Genomic DNA, 20,842 nt, shown 5'->3' on the forward strand with positions numbered 1-20,842 from the left:
ATTAATACAGGGAGAGAGCAAAGGGAATCAGACATTGCTGTTTCACCAGGAGGTTCCAGCTTCACACGCTTCCCAGAAACCACCCGTCCATTCCCCCAGGTCACTGAGGGGAGGGATAGAGCAACAGAGGAGGAGGTCAGCACCAGTGCAGTAGAAGCCCAAATGGCCACCCTAGAGGCCTGGCAGTCCAGCCTGAGGAAAGAAGGGATTGGTTGGGAACTGGGCCTATCAGAAGCCTGTGGAATCTTGAGAAGTTGATTGGTTATTTTGAAAAAGTGTCTGATCCTTCCAAAGCCTGAGATCATATAACCCCAGGGAACAAAGCTGTTCTTTCTCTCCTGCTCAGTGTAATGCACAACCATGTGGGTCTAGCAGCACCCAGTGTGGGCTCCAAAGGGTTAAGCTTTAACATGAAACAGAAACTCTGGGCACTGGCCTTTGTTTTGGCCTTGATAAACACAAGATTGGACTTTGTCTATGATGGGACAGACCGAGATGGGACATTGGAAACCCAAGGGAAGCCTCTTCTATTTCCACAGGACTAAATCTTTTTTTTTTTTTTAAATACATTTTTATTAATTTTAGAAAAGAAAGGAGAGGGAGGGAGGGAGGGAAGGAGAGAAAGAGACAGAGAGAGAGAGAGAGAGGAACATCAATGAGAAGAGAGAATCATTGGTTGGCTGCCTCCTGCACATCCCCTACTGGGGATTGAGCCTGCAACCCAGGCATGTGCCCTTGACCAGAATCAAACCTGGGACCCTTCAGTCTGCAGGCCTACGCTCTATCCACTGAGCAAAATCAATTAGGGCCACAGGACTAAATCTTGCCCAGGTGTGGGTCTGTGGAATGCTTTCCATACGATCCCATGGGTAAAACCAAACAAATAAAAACACACCACACACACAATTCCCACCGGCAGCATTTCCCTGGATCCAAGCAGCATATCCTAGAAAACGAGAGAATTCCTCTCATATTTGCTGACCCCATGACACTGTCAGAAAATTCTTTAAATATTTCCCCCCTTCTGGTTCAGACTGATTCCTTTAAGGCCACTGTCTCTTCTAATTGTACGGTCAGGAATGTCTGGATTATGGGAGGAATGCCCGTGGCTCCGGGATATTCCCAGGTGAAGGTGCAGCCTGCTGCTCTCTGTGATGATGAGACGCAGGGACGCACATCAGCATGGGCTCAGCTCCAAATGCTCCGTCTTCCCTGTCTGTCAGGCCTTCTTCAAGGTCATTGTCCTATTGGCCCTTCTGTTCCCTCATCGCCACTCAGCTGGCCTCCTATCCCTCCCACAGCAGTGCTTCCCGAAGGAGGCCAAGAGCCAGTGGCTTTGGTAGGCAACGCCCCACTGAGGCCTGAATCCCTAGACTTTCTCAGGCCAGGCATGGCCTCCTGTCTGACACATGTCACGGTGCTGAGCAAGGGAAGGGGGACTGGGCAGCACTTCATTGTCTATAATCTAAGCCCCTTTATCATCCATCCTTGCCATTTTCAGAAGCCTTTGACTCAAGACCCCTTTCTTCTGTCCTCCCTGAATACATTTGCATGCTCACTGAGGCGAAAAATTACATGATTTCAAGATTGCCCTGAGTCCTGTTTCAGACCCAGGGCCCGCTTAGCAGGGCCATTGCCTGGCAATTAGCCAGGGGCTCACCGTCCTTATTTAATACCTTGTCGCTCCCACCCAAGGACTTGTGACTTGCTGCTGCTCCTCACCTCCCCACCTGCCCCATGCCATAAGTCACATTCGGAGTTGTCTATGTGGCTCATGTGCCCCTCTGAGAGCAGGTCCCAGGAAACCACCATGTGCATCGGGGCAAATCAATGACTGAAGAAGAAACAAGTGGGCCAATTCATTAAGAACTTTATTTAAAAAGTGCAGAAGAAAAGGCTAAGCTTTCATGTTTGATAATAAAGTTAGTGTTGCTATTAAAAAAAAGACATAGCTGTAGCTGGTTTGGCTCAGTGGATAGAGCGTCAGCCTGTAAACTGAAGGGTCCTGGATTTGATTCTGGTCAAGGGCACATGCCCTGGTAGCAGGCTCCGTCCTCAGTAGGAGGCATGCAAGAGGCAGCCAATCAATGATTCTCTCTCCTCATTGGTGTTTCTATCTCTCCCCTCACCCTTCCTCTAATATATTTTAAAAAGTCATAAAAACAAGAAGAAGTTGTTGACTGCTTCACCCTCTACTTTGAAGGTTTGCAGGAGCCCCCAAAATACAAAAAAATACAACAAATTGAGCACGTTAGGGTTAAGAGAAAAGATACAAAAGAAAACAAAACAAGGCCCCTTTCCTCTCTTAAAAGAGTGTGTACTACTTGCTGGCACAGAGAAATATTAACAGTGATGCCCACCAAGGCGCAGGGCAGGGCAGGTACGAGGTGGAGGAGGATGGCATGGCTTGGGGAGTGGTGGTTGCTTCTGCTAGCACCTGGGTGGGCCATTTATTTTTTAAAAATAATTCTTTATTGTTGAAAAATATATGTCCCCTTTTTCACCTGATTGAACCCCTCCAGTACACCCCTGCCCTCTGTCCCAGGCCTTCACCACCCCATTGTCTGTGTCCATGGGTCATGCATCTATGCCTACAAGGTCCTTGGTCCATTACCTCCCACCCACCAATGGGCGGGCCATTTATACACATTTCCATGACCTAATTAATCTTCACTGGGCTTCATGACTTTCTCATCCATCTTTCCTCTTCACCCCAGTTCCTCAGTTATTTGAAAGTTCCTGAATATCTGTGGTGATGAGGCACAAAGTAAATCAATGAGTTAGAAATTATGGGGTTTACTCAGAGGATAAGAGAAGCCACTTATGATAAATCTTACTAAATTAACCTAACTGGAGGGAAGGCCAGAACAAATTGTCTGATTTAGGGGACTTCATTTGTGAATAACTTTACCAATTTTCAATTCATTTAGTGAGAATTGACTGAACACCTAATTAGTGCATGACCTTGGTCTGGGACCGTCTGCTTGAGATACTGAATAACAACCCAGACAGAGTCCTTCTCTCTCTGGACCTTTCCTTCAGGTGGGGGGGTAGGGAGGAGGGCGTGAGGGAAATGAGCCTGGAATTGAGATAGAAACAAGTGGACACTGAGTGTATTCTTTCTACCCCAATGGGTGAGTGGTACTGCCGAAAATGAGCCCATATGAAGCATGGGAAAAACTAATTTTTACAAACTGTTCCTTGAACTACAAATGCCTCTTGAATGGAGAGAGGCTCTGAGTTTGTGGGACCCGGAGAGCAGTTGGCCCTGGGATCCTCAGCTCTGGAGGGACCTTGTGGGGAGCACTTCACTGCCATCCCTGCCTCTGGGGGCCATTTCTGTTCAGAGAAGATGGAATTTGGAACATCATCTGACTCAACTGTGCAGGCGTGTTCTTTCCCTGCCAATCCCTGAGCCATCAGAAACACTTCACGTGGAAAGAGACAATAAAAATATCTATACTAATAAAAGGATAATATGCTAATTAGACTAGATAGACCTGATGTCTTCTGGACATCCTCCTAGGCAAAAGCCACAGTGGCTATGAGGGCCGAGAAGGGCCGGCAGACATGGAGGCCGGCAGTGGCAGCAGCAGTGGGGTGATGGAGGTGGTGTTTTCCCCTGATCGGCTGGTTGCCTCCCACAGAGGGAGGCCAGACTGAGGCCCAGGGGCAGGCCTAAGCTGTCAGTAGGACATCCCTGAGGGCTCCCGGAGTGTGAGAGGGGGCCAGCTTGGCTGATTTAGATGATTTAGACTCTAAATTTTAGAGCAATATATCAAGAAAAATGAAGTGGGTTGAACCACAGAGAGTGGTCAGAGAGAGTTCTCATAAGACAGTGTTCTGGGCAGAAGAAACAGCTAGTACCAAGGCCTTGTGGCACAAAGCACCGGGCAGTGCACAATGAACCAAAAGGCAACTTAGCAAGACAGCATGGGTAAGCGAGGAGGCCGGTGATCTTAGTGAGGGTCCCCTGGGCCAGATTGTGAAGAGTCTTGAAGGCCACATGAGGAGCAGTTCCACGTGCAATGGCAAGCCACTCAGAGTGTTGTCATCTGGTTGATGTTTGAAAAGGCCTCTGATTCCTTTTCCTAGAATGAATTAGCTGGGGAGGGTAAGAGTAAAGGCATAGAGACCAATTCAGGGTGGTCTCTCTGGTCCAAGGTAGAGATGAAGGTGGTGTGGTCATGGTCAAGGCTTCTGTTCAAGTCCTGGGTGGCTGGGCCGTCTCCCCACTGTGACAGTTCTTGGGCACGTGCACTAGACCTCCACGCCTTATTTTCATGGAGTCACTTAGAGCCCACACTACACACATTAGCAGATTGTCTTAATTAGGTTGCGGATATGTCTCGGGCAGATGATTATGCTTAGAGCTGGGAATGCTGGCTTTGATTACAGGTCCAGGGAAAAGATGTGGTTGGTGTGGGCATAAGTGTGTGTGTGTGGTGTGTGTGTGTGTGCGTGTGCGTGTGAGCGAGCCCTGTGTGTATGAGACCTACCTCAACCTGGCTTTCCAGGACTCAAGTTTCCTTCCTTCCAGTGACTGGGATCGGAAGCGATGGTAATGAGCATTATGGGAACACTCTGTCATACTGGGAGTGGGAATTGAGTGTGGCTCTTCCACAAAATACCAAAATACCATGGCTTGGGCGAGTCTATTTTAAAGAAGTGGCATTAGAAAAAGTTTAAGTTTAACTTTTCAGATCTGATACAGTCACTTTACAGATGTGGGCCTCAATTCCCACATCTGTAAAGTGACTGTATCAGATCTGAAATGTCCCTTGCAGCTGGATTATGAACAAAGTTCTCTGCTTTTGCACTCGGACACGCACAGTGGCTGATAATTCTCCTTGACGCCTGGAATTAGGACATCACTGGCGATTATGCAAGTGCCTGCTGCTCGGTATTTAAATCAGCTTGGTCCTCCTGTGGCCGCACAAATCCTCTTCATATCTAATTTCTAACATTCATTTGCCCCAAATACCTCTCTCTGTCCATTGGTTTCCCCAGGTTAATGGAAAGGTAGGCTTTCACCTAGACCCGTGGTCGGCAAACTCATTAGTCCACAGAGCCAAATACCAACAGTACAATGATTGAAATGTCTTTTGAGAGCCCAATTTTTTAAACTTAAACTTTTTCTAATGCCACTTCTTTAAAATAGACTCGCCTAAGCCGTGGTATTTTGGTATTTTGTGGAAGAGCCACACTCAAGGGACCAAAGAGCCGCATGTGGCTCACAAGCCCCAGTTTGCTGACCACGGACCTAGACCAAATCATCAGGAACACCAAGCGAGGTTTTGCTGTGACATTGGCTGCCAAGTGGAAGCCAAATCTCCGATGAGGTTGGAGTCCAAATCAGTGGCAGATTCATTGCCCTGTCTCTTGGATTGAAGCAACCCGAGGGCAGTGTTCCTGTTCCTGTATCTGGTTCCAGGTCTAGCTTCCCTGTAGGCACTTAGCACCTACTATTCATTATCAGGGAGAATGACAAATAATGGGTTGGGGCAGTGGGGGAGAGGTGGGGGTGGGGGGCGGTGGAGATGGGGTGGGAGAGACAAGCTAATTGCTGTTTTGGCAGGTATGCATTCACACAGACCCCTGCAGCCCAGAAGAGAATGCACCTTAGGACTAGGGAGGCTGCAGGCAGTATGATTTGCTGGTGCCTTTTAACTCAGCAGCAGTTTTTCAGCAAACACATCAAACTCTTAAGGGGGTTTTGAAAGTACATTTGTTTGAAATGAGAAGGAAAGAAAGAAACAGTGGTTCCGTTTTTTTCTTCTTGAAGAGAAATTCCTTTTAATTTTTGTGGGGGAGGGGAGCGTTGAGTGCACTGTGTGGGGGTGAACAAAATGATTCCCGGTGGAGAACTGGGCTCAAGCGGGCCCTGGCCTGCCCGGGAGCCGGGAGGAGAAAATATTAAGTCCGAGGTAGCAGCAATGTGGTTACCGCAGACATAATCAGATGAGCAATTAAAGGCCCGGCGTTCTTTAGGGAAGCAAATGATGGATCACCTTGTGAAAACAAAAAAGGCTGGCTTTTTGGATCTGTGTAGCAACTTTAAATATTTAATAAATGCGCATGTGTGTGTGAAGGATATGTTCTAATCACCGGGCTCCTGGCTGTCTGTGAATTTGGGATGCATTGATCAAACATGCCTTTTGGGAGGCTTCTGAGCTAGGCCATGGATGCAGGAAGCACCATTTAAGATTCTTGTCCCATCCCTTCTTGGCACGTTGCTCATTGAGGCTGCGAGACCACACAGCCTTGGGAAGGCTGTTCTTGTTGGGCACGGTGATGGGGTGGGGACTCTTGGGAACACTGGCAGACCTCACAGGCTGGGACCTGTACTCCTCTGGGCAGTCTCCACAGAGATGGCCTCCCTCCCAATTAAAAAAGTGATCCCTGTGGGTGCTGGACCAGACTGTACCAACCCTCCTACCAGTCTCAGTGAGCTTTCTTCCGTCTCTATTAATAGTTATAGGACTTCTATTCAGTCAGTTTTCCAGTGGATCTGGATGATGGTTGTTCTGTATTTTATTTTTTTAAAATATATTTTATTGATTTTTTTTTTTTTTTTTTTTTTTTTTTTTTTACAGAAAGGAAGAGAGGATAGTTAGAAACATCAATGAGAAAGAAACATGGATCAGCTGCCTCCTGCACACCTCCTACTGGGGATGTGCCTGCAACCAAGGTACATGCCCTTGACCGGAATCGAACCTGGGATCTTTCAGTCCGCAGACCAATGCTCTATCCACTGAGCCAAACCGGTTTTCGGCTGTTCTGTATTTTAGTTGTAATTTTGATGTGGTCATGGGAGGAGGTGAGTCTAGGCGGTTACCTACGCTGCCATATTGCTTCCTCTCCAATTTCTTAGTCAGTACACATTTATTAAGTCTTTATTAGGTCAGGCCTTATGTTAATGACATGATGACAAGGCCAGAAAGATGTAGCTTTGGCCCCCAAAGCAGCCGGTCTCCACCAGAGCTGGGATCTCAGGGACAGGAGGCCACTGTGGATCTTCCTGCGTGGTTTGTGCAAGTGCATTCCCTGGTAAAGAGCAAAGAGGAGAACATTTATTCAGGGAGCACCTCTGTGATGATCTCCAGAACTCAGGGCAAACAGGAAGAGGGGGTGAAGTCAGGTTACCCAAAATGCGAAGGCCAGGAATTCAATGCAGGAACTAGCGGGAGAAGCGGGCTTTGATGGGAGAGCCCAGCTTACTGCCTTCATCTGGGACCAGGCTTAGCAGATCCAAACCGGCCTGTGCTGAGGGAGCAGATGGAGAGGAGGGTCCTTCTTCTCGGGTCTTTGCTCAACCCTGACAATGAAACAGATGGCCCCCTAACAGCCAACGGAGGCCAAGTTGGGGCACACAATGGGCCCACCCCACTTGTCTGTGTGCCCTGGGTTTCCCAGTGACCCGAGGGGAAGGGAACACAAGCTTCCAGCGGTCGATCAATTGTCACATTGGAGAGAAGAGAGGCTGGAGGGAGGGTCACTGAGAATGAGGTGGGGGGCTCTGATGGCTCACTTTCCCGGAGTGACAGCTGGCAGGCAGCTGTGGAGACGTGTGTGTGTGTGTGTGTGTGTGTGTGTGTGTGTGTGTGTGTGTGTGTTAACAGCCACACTGACTGGGTGTTTATTGAATTGCTGTGGATTTTCTAAAAGCAAAGCAAGCATACTAAATTGCTGCAAATTACCAAGGGCTTTCCTAATGTTTGATAAAAATACTGTGAACATTTAAGGACACACGCTCTGCAAATGGCCCTGACTGGTTGCAGGGAAGCTCTTACTTTGAGAACAAATGGTACAGGGTCTTCAGTACAAATAAATGGGATCAGGAGAATGACGGTCGCACCAGAGGACAAACATTGCAAATTCAAGTAGGTGCCACGTCCTTTCTCAGTATTTGCTTCCATTCGCTTCCAGCTGTGTTTCCCCTCCTGGCCTCTGCCTACCTTGCCCTAAAGAGATTATTATTTTGGGGTCCTGCCTCAAATCATATTTGGGCGACTTATCTTCTGGTTCACAGATGAAAAGAAGTGCCAGCGGATGTGTGATTTTTTTTTAAATTCTTTATTGATTAAGGTATCACATATTTGTCCTCATCCCCCCATTCCTATCCCAAACCCCTTCACACGCATGCCCCCACCCCCCTGTTATCCGTGATCACTGGTTAGGCTTATATGCATGCATACAAGTCCTTTGGTTGATTTCTTCCCCTTACCTCCACCCTCCCCTGCCTTCTCTCTGAAATTTGAATTTTTTAATTGTCTTCCTCAATGACCTCCAGTTCTCATCGCTTTTCTCAGTATCCCCAAGGCTACCTATCACAGCCTGGGGACAGGGATAATCTTGAGGAAGACAAGACCAGGGGTTTAGACTAGGCCACATTTGCTATTGGGCAGTCCAATCCTTCCACACCCCATACTTGGTTTCTTCACCTACAACCCAATTTCTTCCTGTCCTTGGCACTTTGAAGTATTGCTTATTTCCTTCCTGACTTAGGTCGTGTTCATTGGACAGAAATAAACCATCATTTATTGTTCTAAGCAGTGTTTCCCATACTTTTGACATGTATGTACCCCTTCTATAATTTTCGTAACGCTGTGTGCCCCTCATGAGAACGTAGAATTAGGTGCAGCTAAGCACGGTGCAGTGCACATCCCCATCAAACTCCGGTGCAACACGTACCCCCACCAAACTCTTCCTGTACCCCTGGGGGTATGCGTACCACACTTTGGGAAACACTGAATCTAAGGAAAAGGTATCAGTAGATTCAGAGGGTTACAGCTTCTGGCCTGTAAAGTACAGCAGAGTTGGGCCTCTGAATTAAATTACACCCTGTGTAAAACAACAACAAAGAAATAACTTTAGGGGCCAAATGCACTTAGGATTAAATCAATTTGAAGCATCAGAAAAATGGTTAGAAATATTTGAAGAGAACAGCAGGTAGCTAGGTTTGCATTTCTTAGCCTGTGTCATTGGATGCTTTGCTCCCACAGGGGAGGGTCTGAGGAATTTCATTGTCTTCCAGCAGGTAAATTGCATTGAGGGATCCAACACTAGCTTTGGTGGTTTGTGTGAAGCTTCATGGCATAGATGCTCTGCCTCCTGTTAGATAAGCCTTATGGTGTCTAACTTCCCCATCTCAATATGGAATTCTTTTAGTCATGAGATGATCTCAGGGAAAGACAAACAAACACACAACCTAATGAAGGAGTGCTTTAGTGGTGAGCCCAGGTGTGGAACCAGAGGTATTGAGGCTTTGCTACAGCCTCGGAAATTAAGTGTGAAGGCCCAGGTCTTTGGGTTCGGACAGATGCTTCTTGAATCCAGATACTAAGTGGGCAAGAAGCAACAGAGAGTACATACAGCCATGCCAGAGAGAGATGAGACCACCAAAGGTACAGAGCGCAATTGAAAAGAAAGAGGAAACTGGAGTCACTTATTGCTTAACCCCGTGGTCAGCAAACTATGGCTCTCGAGCCACATGTGGCTCTTTGGCCTGTTGAGTGTGGCTCTTCCACAAAATACCACGTTCGGGCAGCATGTACAGTGAGGTTGAAACTTCGTGGCCCATGTGCAGTGTTGTTTTTTGGCCTGGGCGGGTCTATTTTGAAGAAGTGGCATTAGAACATTCAAGGGGCCAAAGAGCCACATGTGGCTCAAGAGCTGCAGCTTGCTGACCAATGGCCTAGCCAGACACACCACCCAGCTATGGTCAGACCAGCATTAGGGGTGAGATAAATAGAAGACAACCAGCAATGGGACTGAACAACAGATGTTTGCCCTCAAGAAGACTTATTAAGCAGTAATCACAGGAAGAGGCAGGCTCCTGTCACAAGCAGATGGGCTTTATTAGCAGCTTTGCAAATTGATGCTCCAAGGTCTACCAGATGATCCCCGAGTCTTCATCTAGGTCGCACTCTCTCCTAATGGGGCAGAGGACTGGCCACTCTCCTGGCTAAGCACAGTCCTGCAGAATAAGATATACCTGTGACCTCCATCTCACCGAGTGTCACTTCTCCCATCTGTAAATCAGGGAGTTGTTTTCCTGATTCCTCAGGTTCCTCCCAGATTCAATTTCTCATGCTGCATGTTAAATTCTTTGGGGAAAAAATAATTACAGGAAGACAATAGTGCAATATTTTATGCACAAAGCTCAAAGATGTGTGTCCCAGGAAAAGCCCGTCCATCCATCCATCATCCATCCATCCATCCATTCATCCATCAATTCATCATCCATCAATCTATCCATCCATCAAACCATCATCCATCCATCATCCATTCATTCATCCATCCATCCTCCATCCATCCATCTATCCATTCATCATCCATCCATCCATCCATGGATTCATTGATACTTTCAATGATTCATTCATTGATTCAATAAACATTCTTGAGCACTAATGGAACAGCCAAATTTATGATATTTTAAGCTTGGAGGGGGCAAGGACTATGGTGTTTATGTTGATATTGTATCTATCCCCAGAGCATGGAAAGCAACAGGTGCTTACATCCTTGCCAAATGAATGACAAAGGTAACTACACCGCCTGCGTTAGAACATCAGGGTGGGGAGTGGTTCTGCTCACTTTGGTGAATTTCCCAAGTTTCTTGTCCGCGGCGCATATCCGGGCGCTAAATAAATATTTGTGAAAGGAAGGAGGGAATCTGTGCGGCTGCAGCTGCTTGTGTTCATGTGTTTTGGCCACGTGTGTGTAGCACCTCCTTCATCAGTGTGGTGCAGTGACGTTAGCATGAGGGGTCTGGGGCAGGGGACCTACTATAGATGCTCTTTCTTCCTCTGTTTCTAGGGAGCTGTGCCAACCTGCACAGACTAGGCAGCCTTTTGGATCCCTTTTCCCCTCTGCAAAGTGAGAAATCTCTTTTGGCTCCTTCCAGCTTCCAAGTGTGGGATTAGAGCATGAAGAACAGGTGAAAGCAGAGAGAATGCCCCTAAAAGTGATAGCTATTCCTGGCTGGTGTGGCTTAGTGGTGGAGCATTGTCCTATGAACCAGGAGGGTGTGGTTCAATTCCAGGTTAGAGCACATGCCCGGGTTTCAGGCTTGATCTCCAGTAGGGAGCATGCAGGAGGCAGCTGATCCATAAGTCTCTCTCATTATTGATGTTTCTATCTCTCTCCTTCTCCCTTCTTCTCTGAGATCAATAAAAACATGTTTAAAAAACCCAAACAACTTAAAAAAAAAGTGCAATAGCTGCTATTATTATAAAGGTGGGAGCATCCCTAAAGAAAGGGATGTGCCCTAACCAGTTTGGCTCAGTGGCTAGAGCGTTGGTCTGCGGACTGAAAGGTCCCAGGTTCAATTCCAGTCAAGGTCATGTGCCGTGGTTGTGGGCACATCCCCAGTGGGGGGTGTGCAGGAGGCAGCTGATCGATGTTTCCCTCTTATAAATGTTTCTGACTCTCTATCCCTTTCCCTTCCTCTCTGTAAAAAATCAATAAAACATATTTGAAAGAAAAAAGGGAATGTATATTCTTTACATATTCAGTAAATGCTTTTGAATGATGGTAATAAAGAAACTGGGAAATGTTGACTTAACACTTTTTTTAAGGGCTCCCTATGTGAGAGGCGCTGTTTTACACACTTTACAAGCATGAATACGTTTACTCTTCATAACAACTCGACGAGGGATGTGCCAGCGTCAGGCCCATTTACCTGGCAGAAAACTGGGGCATGAAGGGGAGACATCAGCTCCCCGTGGCTCCCCAGCTAGTTGGGGGCAGGGACGTGAGCCACCCACTGTGCTGGGGTCTTGATGACAGTCACATTGTCCTCTGCGATGTCTCCAACAGAATGGGGACCTCGGTCCCTACCACAGGTTCACACAGCCTAATTGGGCACATGAAATATTTAGAGAGTGAGAAAGTGGGCAATAAAGGCGCAATGGGAGGTATAGATCACCGGGGAACGGAAAAGTCGGTAATAGGCACCTTACTTTTATATAACACTTTATGCCTTGCTGAGTGCTTTCACATCCATCGTCTCATTTATTCTCCATAACAGTGATCATTATTTATTGAGGGCTTACTATGTGCTGGGCACTGGGCTAAGTGCTCTGCTTCTATTATTCCAACTAAGCCTCCCGGCAAAACTGTGCTGGGAGGGTCGAAAGCCCAATTCGACTCATTCATAGAAGCACAAAGCGGAGGAGTTGGGACTGGCTTCGAGCACAGTTGGCTCCAGAGACTGAAGCAGCATCCCTGGGATTTGCTCTGTCTCTGTCTTCCCTCCTCTGGCCCTCTCCCTGCCTACCATGGCTCTCCTTCACTTTCCGGTGGCCCAGAAAGCCCAGGCTCATGTCATCCCTACTGCAAATGACCCCGGCAGAGGACTTGCCTTCAGCATTTCCAACTAACATCCTGGCATTGAGCTCCTCTTGTGTGGCCTATCCCTGAACCGGCCACTGGGTAGAGGGTTGAAGTATGCTGGTTGGTTAGACCTGGATCACAAGATAAGCCCTGGAAGGAAATGACCCATCAGACCTCAAAGAAAGGGAAGGTGATGTTTCTAGTATAAGCAGAGATAAGTGCTGGGAAGTCATAGAAATAATAAAAAATAGTATGCATCCGTTCCTTTCTTCATCCACGGATGGGGAAAGAGCATCTGAGAGGTGGCATGCTCTGAGCCCGCCGCCCATCCAGAGGCAGCAGAGTGTTTGTGTGAGGCAGGCCTGGTCCTTCGCACCCATCTCACAGATGGAAACAGTGAGGCACAGACCCACCCAATGCCTTTCTGATGTTTCTAGATAGAGGGAGATGCTCTAGGGTTCAGCGCGGTGCTGCCCATCAGGGGCCCGTGGACCTGGGAGAGTTTTTAAGGAAGAAAGTGGGGCAGGTTCAGGTCAGCTGCCTGTCACTGCAGTAGGCTCTGGAACATGAGTTGTGTGAGGTGAGGTCTCACGGAGTCATCAGGGTGGAGTGAATGGGGTCCAGCAGGCTAATGTCAGCTCAGGTTTGCCATGTGGGTGGGGTGGACTTGATACAGGGAAGATGGTCCCCACCCGCCTGCTATGTAGGAGGGCTCAACAGAGTGACATCTCTTGACCAGAACTCAACCCTGTTCTTCCTACATGCTGTCCCTCCAGCCCTACCTTTGAAGCCACACAACCCAACTCCTCCCTGTATGTCTCTGGTGCCTCCTGAGCCACTGTCTCTCTGCCGTACCTCGGGATGAGTGCCCACAAGCCAGTGAGTTAGTGCATGGGCTCTTTAAGTGGATGCCTGGGTATCCAGCAGCCTTCCATCTTAGCCGCACAGACAGCATCCCTTTGGCTTTTCACAGCCAGAGGTTGTGGGGGCTCTTCTTCACAGCACTGGTGTTCCAGGCTGGGGGCCCTTGGTGGGGCTGGAACCCTGCAATCTTGCGGGGTGACCTGTGCAGGTGAGCTATCTCTCCAGACTCTCAATCACAACACATAGGTGTGGGGTCAGCCCTTGCACAGGTCTGCCCCTCTTACCACTCTTGAGGCAGCTTTTTTATGTCCTTAGTTGTAGGATTTCTGTTCAGCTACTCTTCAGATGGTTCTCCAGGTTGATTGTTGTATAATTTAGTTGTAATTTTGACATGGTCATGGGAGGAGAACAGTGTTCACCTGCTTCATGGCCTTGACCAAACTCAACCCTTATTTATTTATTTATTTATTTATTTATTTATTTATTTATTTATTTTAAAATATTTTTATTGATTTCAGAGAGGAAAGTGAGGGAGAGAGAGAGAGAGAGAGAGAGAGAGAGAGAGAGAGAGAGAGATATCAATGATGAGAGAGAATCATTGATCAGCTGCCTCCTGCATGCCCCCTACTGGGGATCTAGCCCACAACTCCGGCATGTGCCATTGACTGGAATTGAACTGGAGACCCTTCAGTCCACAGGCCAATGCTCTATCCACTGAGCCAAACCGGCTAGGGCCCCTTGTTCTTTCTAAAGGTGACAAACCCACCCTACTCCCTTGTTGAGATACTGCTCCGCTGTCCCATGAGTTCAAGTTCTTTCACATCTGAAGATTCTCCCCTCAGTTCCCTTGATGTACATGGAATGTTATCCAAGTATTCCTTTTATAGGAAGAGAAACTGAGGCTCGGAGTGGTGGTGGGCTCTGAGCTGGCCGCCCATCCAGAGGCAGCAGAGTGTTTGTGTGACGCAGGCCTGGTCCTTCGCACCTTGTCTGGTTCTCTCTGGTAAGCTAGTCAAGCATCTTCACCTCTAGTCAGGGGGCAAAGACAGAAAGAAGAGAACATTCTAGAAGCCAGATGTGGCGGTAGGGTGGCAGGATCTAGTTGATATGGCAGAACCATCTTAGGTTCTCTGTACTCTTTAGACGAACTGCCTGATACTTACCGCCCATTTGTGTGTGTGTGTGTGTGTGTGTGTGTGTGTGTGTGTGTGTGTGTTTCAGGAGCATTTTTACTTTGGTTTCCTTCTGCAGAGTGACTCGCTGTCCCCCATGAGCAAAGCCTCAGCGAAGCCATTCTGTCTGTGACCCTTTAATGCTGGAAATCATAGTGTGTTCAGTGATTTTCTTTTTCCGTCCACTCTCCCTCTGAATTTTTTGTCCTTCACGCAATGCATGCAAAGGCCCTTTGATGGGTGACCACCCCCTGGCCCCCAACATACAGATTCTCCCTTTGGTCACTTTCTTCCTTTCCTCCTCCCTTTGGACCACAGAGACGGGGAAATGTAGTCAAAGGCAGACATGTACACAGGCCCGAGCTCATGAAAGGAGCACACGGACAGTCACAGATTCCGTGCCACCCAGCAAGGGCAGGAGGGCTGAGTGCAGAGAGAGGGATGGGGAGGAACAAAATGCAGATCAGACAAAGCCAGAGAGAGGGTGTGAGCAGGAGAGCGCTTGGCAGCAGAGGTTTCTGGGAAGGGAGGCATCGCATGCTGGTGAAATAATGGTGCCTCCCAGGATGCATCCCTGCCTCACCCGGCCCGCATGCCAAGTTGGCCATTCTCCACTGGTGGCAACAGTGTCTGCTCTTCTGGATGGAGCCTTCCCTCACCGAAAGGATTATTAGTGAGGGGAGATCTCTCTCACACAGACAGGGGGCCCAGTGGGGTGGAGGAAGATGTACAAAACTGGCACTGCCTCCCCTCCTTTGGCCTACCCCGCACTGGTATCTACCCACCCAGGTACCTCCTGGCATGCAGGCTCCTACACTCCTCCCCCTACTTGCCAATGCAAAACTCCATTTCTTTCCTCCTCTCCTGAGGCGATTTCACAGCCCTGGGGATGAGACCTGCTGGAGGAAATGGCACTGTCTCTGTTGGAAAACAGGGCGTGATGCTGGAGGTGGCAGCTGGATTAAGTGAGCAGGGCAAGGGGCCTTTGCAGTCCTGGGGTCTTTGACCTAAAGCACGTATTTCCTTGATGTTGTCAAGTGTGAGCAAAGAGAGAGATTGGAGGCAGGTGAGAAGGGAAGGGGGGCTTCTCTCCTTGTCCCACCCCACGCCCCGTCCCCTCTGACCCCCACCTGCACAGAAATACCGCCAGCCCTTCAGCAACTCCATTGACCTCCTTTGCGGCTTTGCCCTGTGGATAGACAGGCCTGGGAATTCAGGGCTTTCCCATTTTTAGGACACATATCCATCTGGGGTGCTTAGCAGGGTGCTCCCCACATTGCTCAGTTCGTTAAGAGAGCCTTGACGTGGAGTGGCTCAGGTAATGAATCATGGCAGGGTGCCTGCCAGCTCTAATAAGATGGAATAAACCGAGGGGGGAATTAACCTGCTAGGATTATCTCGCTCTGCAGCGAGGTGCTTGGACTCGCCTCCCACGTCCCGTGCTGGGAATGTTAAACACACTGCTCTCTCAGAAGGTGAAACCCAAGCAGGGCTACAGAGGGAGGCCTGGGCGAGGGCCTAGGGATCAGCTCACATGTCTCAATGCTGAAGTGACTGGTAACCCCACAGACTGGGAGTCCCCTGCTTTTTTCAACTCGGCCTCAGGAATGAAGGTCCCAGCGGGGCCAGGGTGGTTGATGGGAGGGGAGAAGGCAGCTCAGTTTCCTGGGGCCGTGCTGCAGTTGGTGGATGCAAGGGCGCCTTGAGACCCTGTCAGATGGCCAAATTGAAATCGCAGACCTTTGCCTTGTCAGCTCAGATCTGAATTCAAGTGTCTCCTTTGCCGCAGGAGTGGGTGAGAGCAGAAAGGACAGAAACCTGTAGAATGTAGGGCATCATTAATCCAAATGTAGTCACCTGACTACTCCACGCCGAGCACTGAGCTGGATGCTGTGGACAGAGACATCAATAAGATATGTCCTCTGCCCCCGAGTTGCTCACAGACTGTGAGAGAGAGATGTGCAGGCAACTAGCTCCAACACCAGTCATGTGCCCAAAGGCAGGCAGGCAGCAATGACTTTGGCTTGGTAAAGGGGTGTGAGAAAGCTCAGGAAGGTCTGTGCATCAGAAACAGGTGTCTTGCCAAAACCAGTTTGGCTAAATGGACAGAGCATTGGTCTGCGGACTGAAAGGTCCAGTCAAGGGCATGTACCTTGGTTGTGGGCACATCCCCAGTGAGGGGTGTGCAGGAGGCAGCTGATAGATGTTTCTCTCTCATCGATGTTTCTCTCTATCCCTCTCCCTTCCTCTCTGTAAAAAATCAATAAAATATATTTAAAAAAAAAAAGAAAAAAGAAACAGGTGTCTTGACAACCTTAGCTTGCGTAGGCTGCTGCATCAAACCATGCAGAGGATCCAAGAATATTGGTATTGGAGGGGTCCTCAAGACTCAGTGATCCCCAAACGTTCTGATTCATCCTGGCTCCATGTTAGAATGCAGGTCCCCCAGCCTGTCCCTGAGGCGGAATGAATAGAATTCCCCGCAGCACCTGGGAACCTGCACTTAGATATAATTAGCTACATTTGCGATATTCTGACTGGTAGGAAGGGTGGAGACATGAAAAAGGCTGGCCTTGCCCTAGCTGGTTTTGCTCAGTGGATAGAGCAGTGGTTGGCAACTCATTAGTCAACAGAGCTAAATATCAACAATACAACGATTGAAATTTCTTTTGAGAGCCACATTTTTTAAACTTAAACTTCTTTTAACGCCACTTCTTCAGAATAGACTCGCCCAGGCCGTGGTATTTTTGTGGAAGAGCCATACTCAAGGGACCAAAGAATCGCATATGGCTCACGAGCGGCAGTTTGCTGACCACTGGGATAGAGCATTGACCTGTGGACTGAAGGTTCCGGGGTTTGATTCCAGTCAAGGGCATATGCCCAGGTTGTGTGCTTGTTCCCCAGTGAGGAACATGCAGGAGGTGGCCAATCTATGGTTCTCTCTCATCATTGATATTCCCATCTCCTTCTCCCTCTCCCTTCCTCTCTGAAATCAAGAAAAATATTTTAAAAGAAAAAAAAAAAAAAAAAAGGCTGGCCTCACTATCAAGGTCAGTGGCTGAGATTTTGAGAGAGATTTCAGCTACAAAGGTTCCCCCTGAGAAATGTGTAAATCCTTGGTTATAAGACTTCTCTTCAGCAATTGGAGGAAATGGAGGAAAGCAATTTATTAGAGTTAAAAAGAATGGTTATGAGGATGTTCAAGGAACTCAGTGAGAACTTTAAGGAACTTAGTGAGACAGTAACAGCATGAAAAATGACATAGAAAATCTTACCTTTTGTGACAGCATGGATGGAGAGTATTATACTAAGTGAAATAAGCCAGTCAGAGAAAGGCAAATGGCATCTGATTTCACTTATACGTGGAATTCAAGGAACAAAATAACAAGCAGTACAGAGACAGACTCATTGGCAGAGAACAGACTAAAAACTGTCAGAGGAGAAGGAGTTGGGGGCTGGGTGATTATTCAAAACAAAACAAAACAAAACAAAACAAAAAAACACAACCAGCAAACTCATAGACAGAAGAGGGGAGTGGAGGGAAGTAGAAGGTAAAGGAGGAATAAATGGTGACAGAAGCAGACTTGACTTGGGGCGTTGAACACACAGTTACAATATACAGATGATGTGTTACAGAATTGTACCTCTGAAGCCCATATAGTTTTATTGACTAATGACATGCCACTACAGTCAATAAAATGACCCCATTTAGTATATCTCCATGTGTTCAGTCTCTCCTCATATTCTTAGTGTAGAGACAGAAGATTGTTGGCTCAGAAAAAGCATCCAGCTGTTCGGAGCAGCTGGAAGCCATGTAGGGTTATTTGGGGATGAGTTATTTGTTGGTTCTTGAGCTCTTTTGGATAACATTGTCTGGGATAGCGCTGCTTAAGGAAGGGGACTCCCCTCATTCCCACAAAGCTGAGATAGAGAAATTACTACCGAGAAAGACCCAAAATGGGCTCTGACGATCAGGAAGCAAGCACACTCAGCTTGGAGGCAGATGTTTTAGGGTCTCTTTCTTGGTGCCCAATGCTGCTTCTGTACAACACCTGTTCCTAGGGGCAGAAAGGGGCAGTGGGTGGCTTCAGAGTCTGCAGTGATTCTAAAACAATTTTCATTCATTCGCTTGTGCATTTGAGGGTGATTGCTGTGTGATAGGTGATTGAAAGGAAATAATCTTGGTGCTGAAAATAGTGAAGGGGAGGGTGGGTGGACGGGTGGGTGTGAGCTACTTTCAAAAGGGTGGTCAGGCCTTGGCTGGTTTGGCTCAGTGGATAGAGCATTGGCCTGAAGGGTCCCAGTTCAATTCCAGTCAAGGGCACATGCCTGGGTTGCCGGCTGGTACCCAAATAGGGGGCATGCAGGAGGCAGTTGATCAATGATGCTCTCTCATCATTGATGTTTCTTTCTCTCCCTCTCTCTTCCTCTCTGAAATCAACTCTAGGATTTAGAGATGAGTGAGATGGAATCACAGGATACCTAAGAAGGGATATCAGAATGTTGTGGCCAACCACGTGGGTGTGTGATACACAGGACCAAGCTCATAAGCGTCTAAGGAGGAAAACAGGCTAACATACTGATGATAATTTCGAAAACGAGGAGTAAAAATTGCCACTGGCTTTAGCAACACAGACGACACTGGTGGCCTTAACAAGAGCAGTGCTGGTGAAAAGGGACAGTCAAAATGAAAACAGAACAATTTCCAAACAGAATGGGAGGAGATATCTTTGTGGCAATAGGCACAGGTGAGTTTTTCAAGGAACTTTGCTCTAGGGAGAGAGAAATAAGGGAGAGCTAGAGGAGAGAGCATGGTTGAGAGGTTTCTTTAAATAGGAAAAATAACAGTATGTTTGTATACTGATGAGAAAGATCCAGAGGAGTAAGAAAAATGGATGCTGCAAGAAAAAGAAAGGAACCTTGCTAGAGGATTATCCTTGAGTAGATGAGGAGGAATGGGATGGGATGGACACATGGAGGAAGGCTGGCCTTGGACAGGAGCACATGATAGATGAGAACATTGCACCTATAAATGGGGGGGTGAGGGAGGTCCAATATATGTGGTGGGAGCTTGAGGACATGCTTTTCATATTATATCCATTTTAGGACTGGAGAGGAGCTATCCAACATTAAAGATGAGATTGCATTTGTAGCAGCCTAGCAGAGCAGGAGGGGCATGAGTGCACCCTAGTTATGAATGCTGGACAGCCTCATGGGTCCCCTTGCGTTTATTGATCACCAATTAAAATAAGCCAAGCATGCCAAAACCGGTTTGGCTCAGTGGATAGTGCGACAGCCTGTGGACTGAAGGGTCCCAGGTTCATGTACCTTGGTTGCGGGCACATCTCCAGTAGGGGGTATGCAAGAGGCAGTTCTCATCATGTTTCTAACTCTCTCTCTCTCTCTCTCTCTCTCTCTCTCTCTCTCTCTCTCCCTTCCTCTCTCTGTAAAAAATCAATAAAAATATATTAAAAATAATAAAAAATAAAGTAAGCCAAGCATGATTGTGTGTTTTTCCTAAACTTTGTTTAGTTGTGCAAGTGCAGTCCAATTGGCTGGAAAAAACAGAATTGTGCTTGAAAAGCTGAGTGCAAAGAAGTAAGTAGGTGGTGGTAGGGAGAAAGAGGGCAAGAGCATGGAAGGTGAGGGTGAGGGGCACAGCCTCATGACTGGCATGGAATCTAAGCTGAGGTGGTGGGGAAGTAAGGGACAGGGATGGGAGGTGCAATCTGTGTCCCAGCAATTCAGAGGGAGGGGTAGAATGATTTGCTCCAGCCGGGCCACTTGAGTGAGTGGACTTGAAATATAGGAATTGGTGGTCAGAATATGGGATGATTGAAAATATGCTACGAGGAGACTGGAGTACTGTACTTGGTAATGACAAAATGGAGGGGATGAGCATTAAGATGATGGGTTAGTTACACAAGAAGAGAAGCTCCATGGAGGAGTGAGGGTGAGGATCTCGGCAGCAGGTTCAGGAAAAATGAGCCATAGGCACATGACCATGATAAGAGGCAAGATAAGAATCACTATTTTATTTTAAATATATTTTATTAATTTTTTTACAGAGAGGAAGGGAAAGGGATAGAGAGTTAGAAACATCGATGAGAGAGAAACATCAATCAGATGCCTCCTGCACACCCCTTACTGGAGATGTACATGCCCTTGACTGGAATCAAACCTGGACCCTTCAGTCAGCAGGCTGACGCTCTATCCACTGAGCCAAACCAGTTTAGGCAGAATCACTATTTTAATAGAGACACAACGTATTATGGAAGCAGGGGGAAAAAAAGAAAAAGAAAGAAATATAAATTCCTGGTGAGTCAAGCAGGAAAATGTGTTCCATTTATGAAATGCTGATTGGAATTTGGTGGGTGGGAGGAGGGCAGAGGCACCGAAGCTGGGCACCAGCTGGCCGGAGACCTCATAGCCCTACTGGGAGTCTGATCCCGCAAATCCCAGGCCCTCTC

Source organism: Pipistrellus kuhlii, unplaced genomic scaffold (assembly GCF_014108245.1).
Source record: "Pipistrellus kuhlii isolate mPipKuh1 unplaced genomic scaffold, mPipKuh1.p scaffold_m20_p_20, whole genome shotgun sequence".
Classification (NCBI taxonomy): domain Eukaryota; kingdom Metazoa; phylum Chordata; class Mammalia; order Chiroptera; family Vespertilionidae; genus Pipistrellus; species Pipistrellus kuhlii.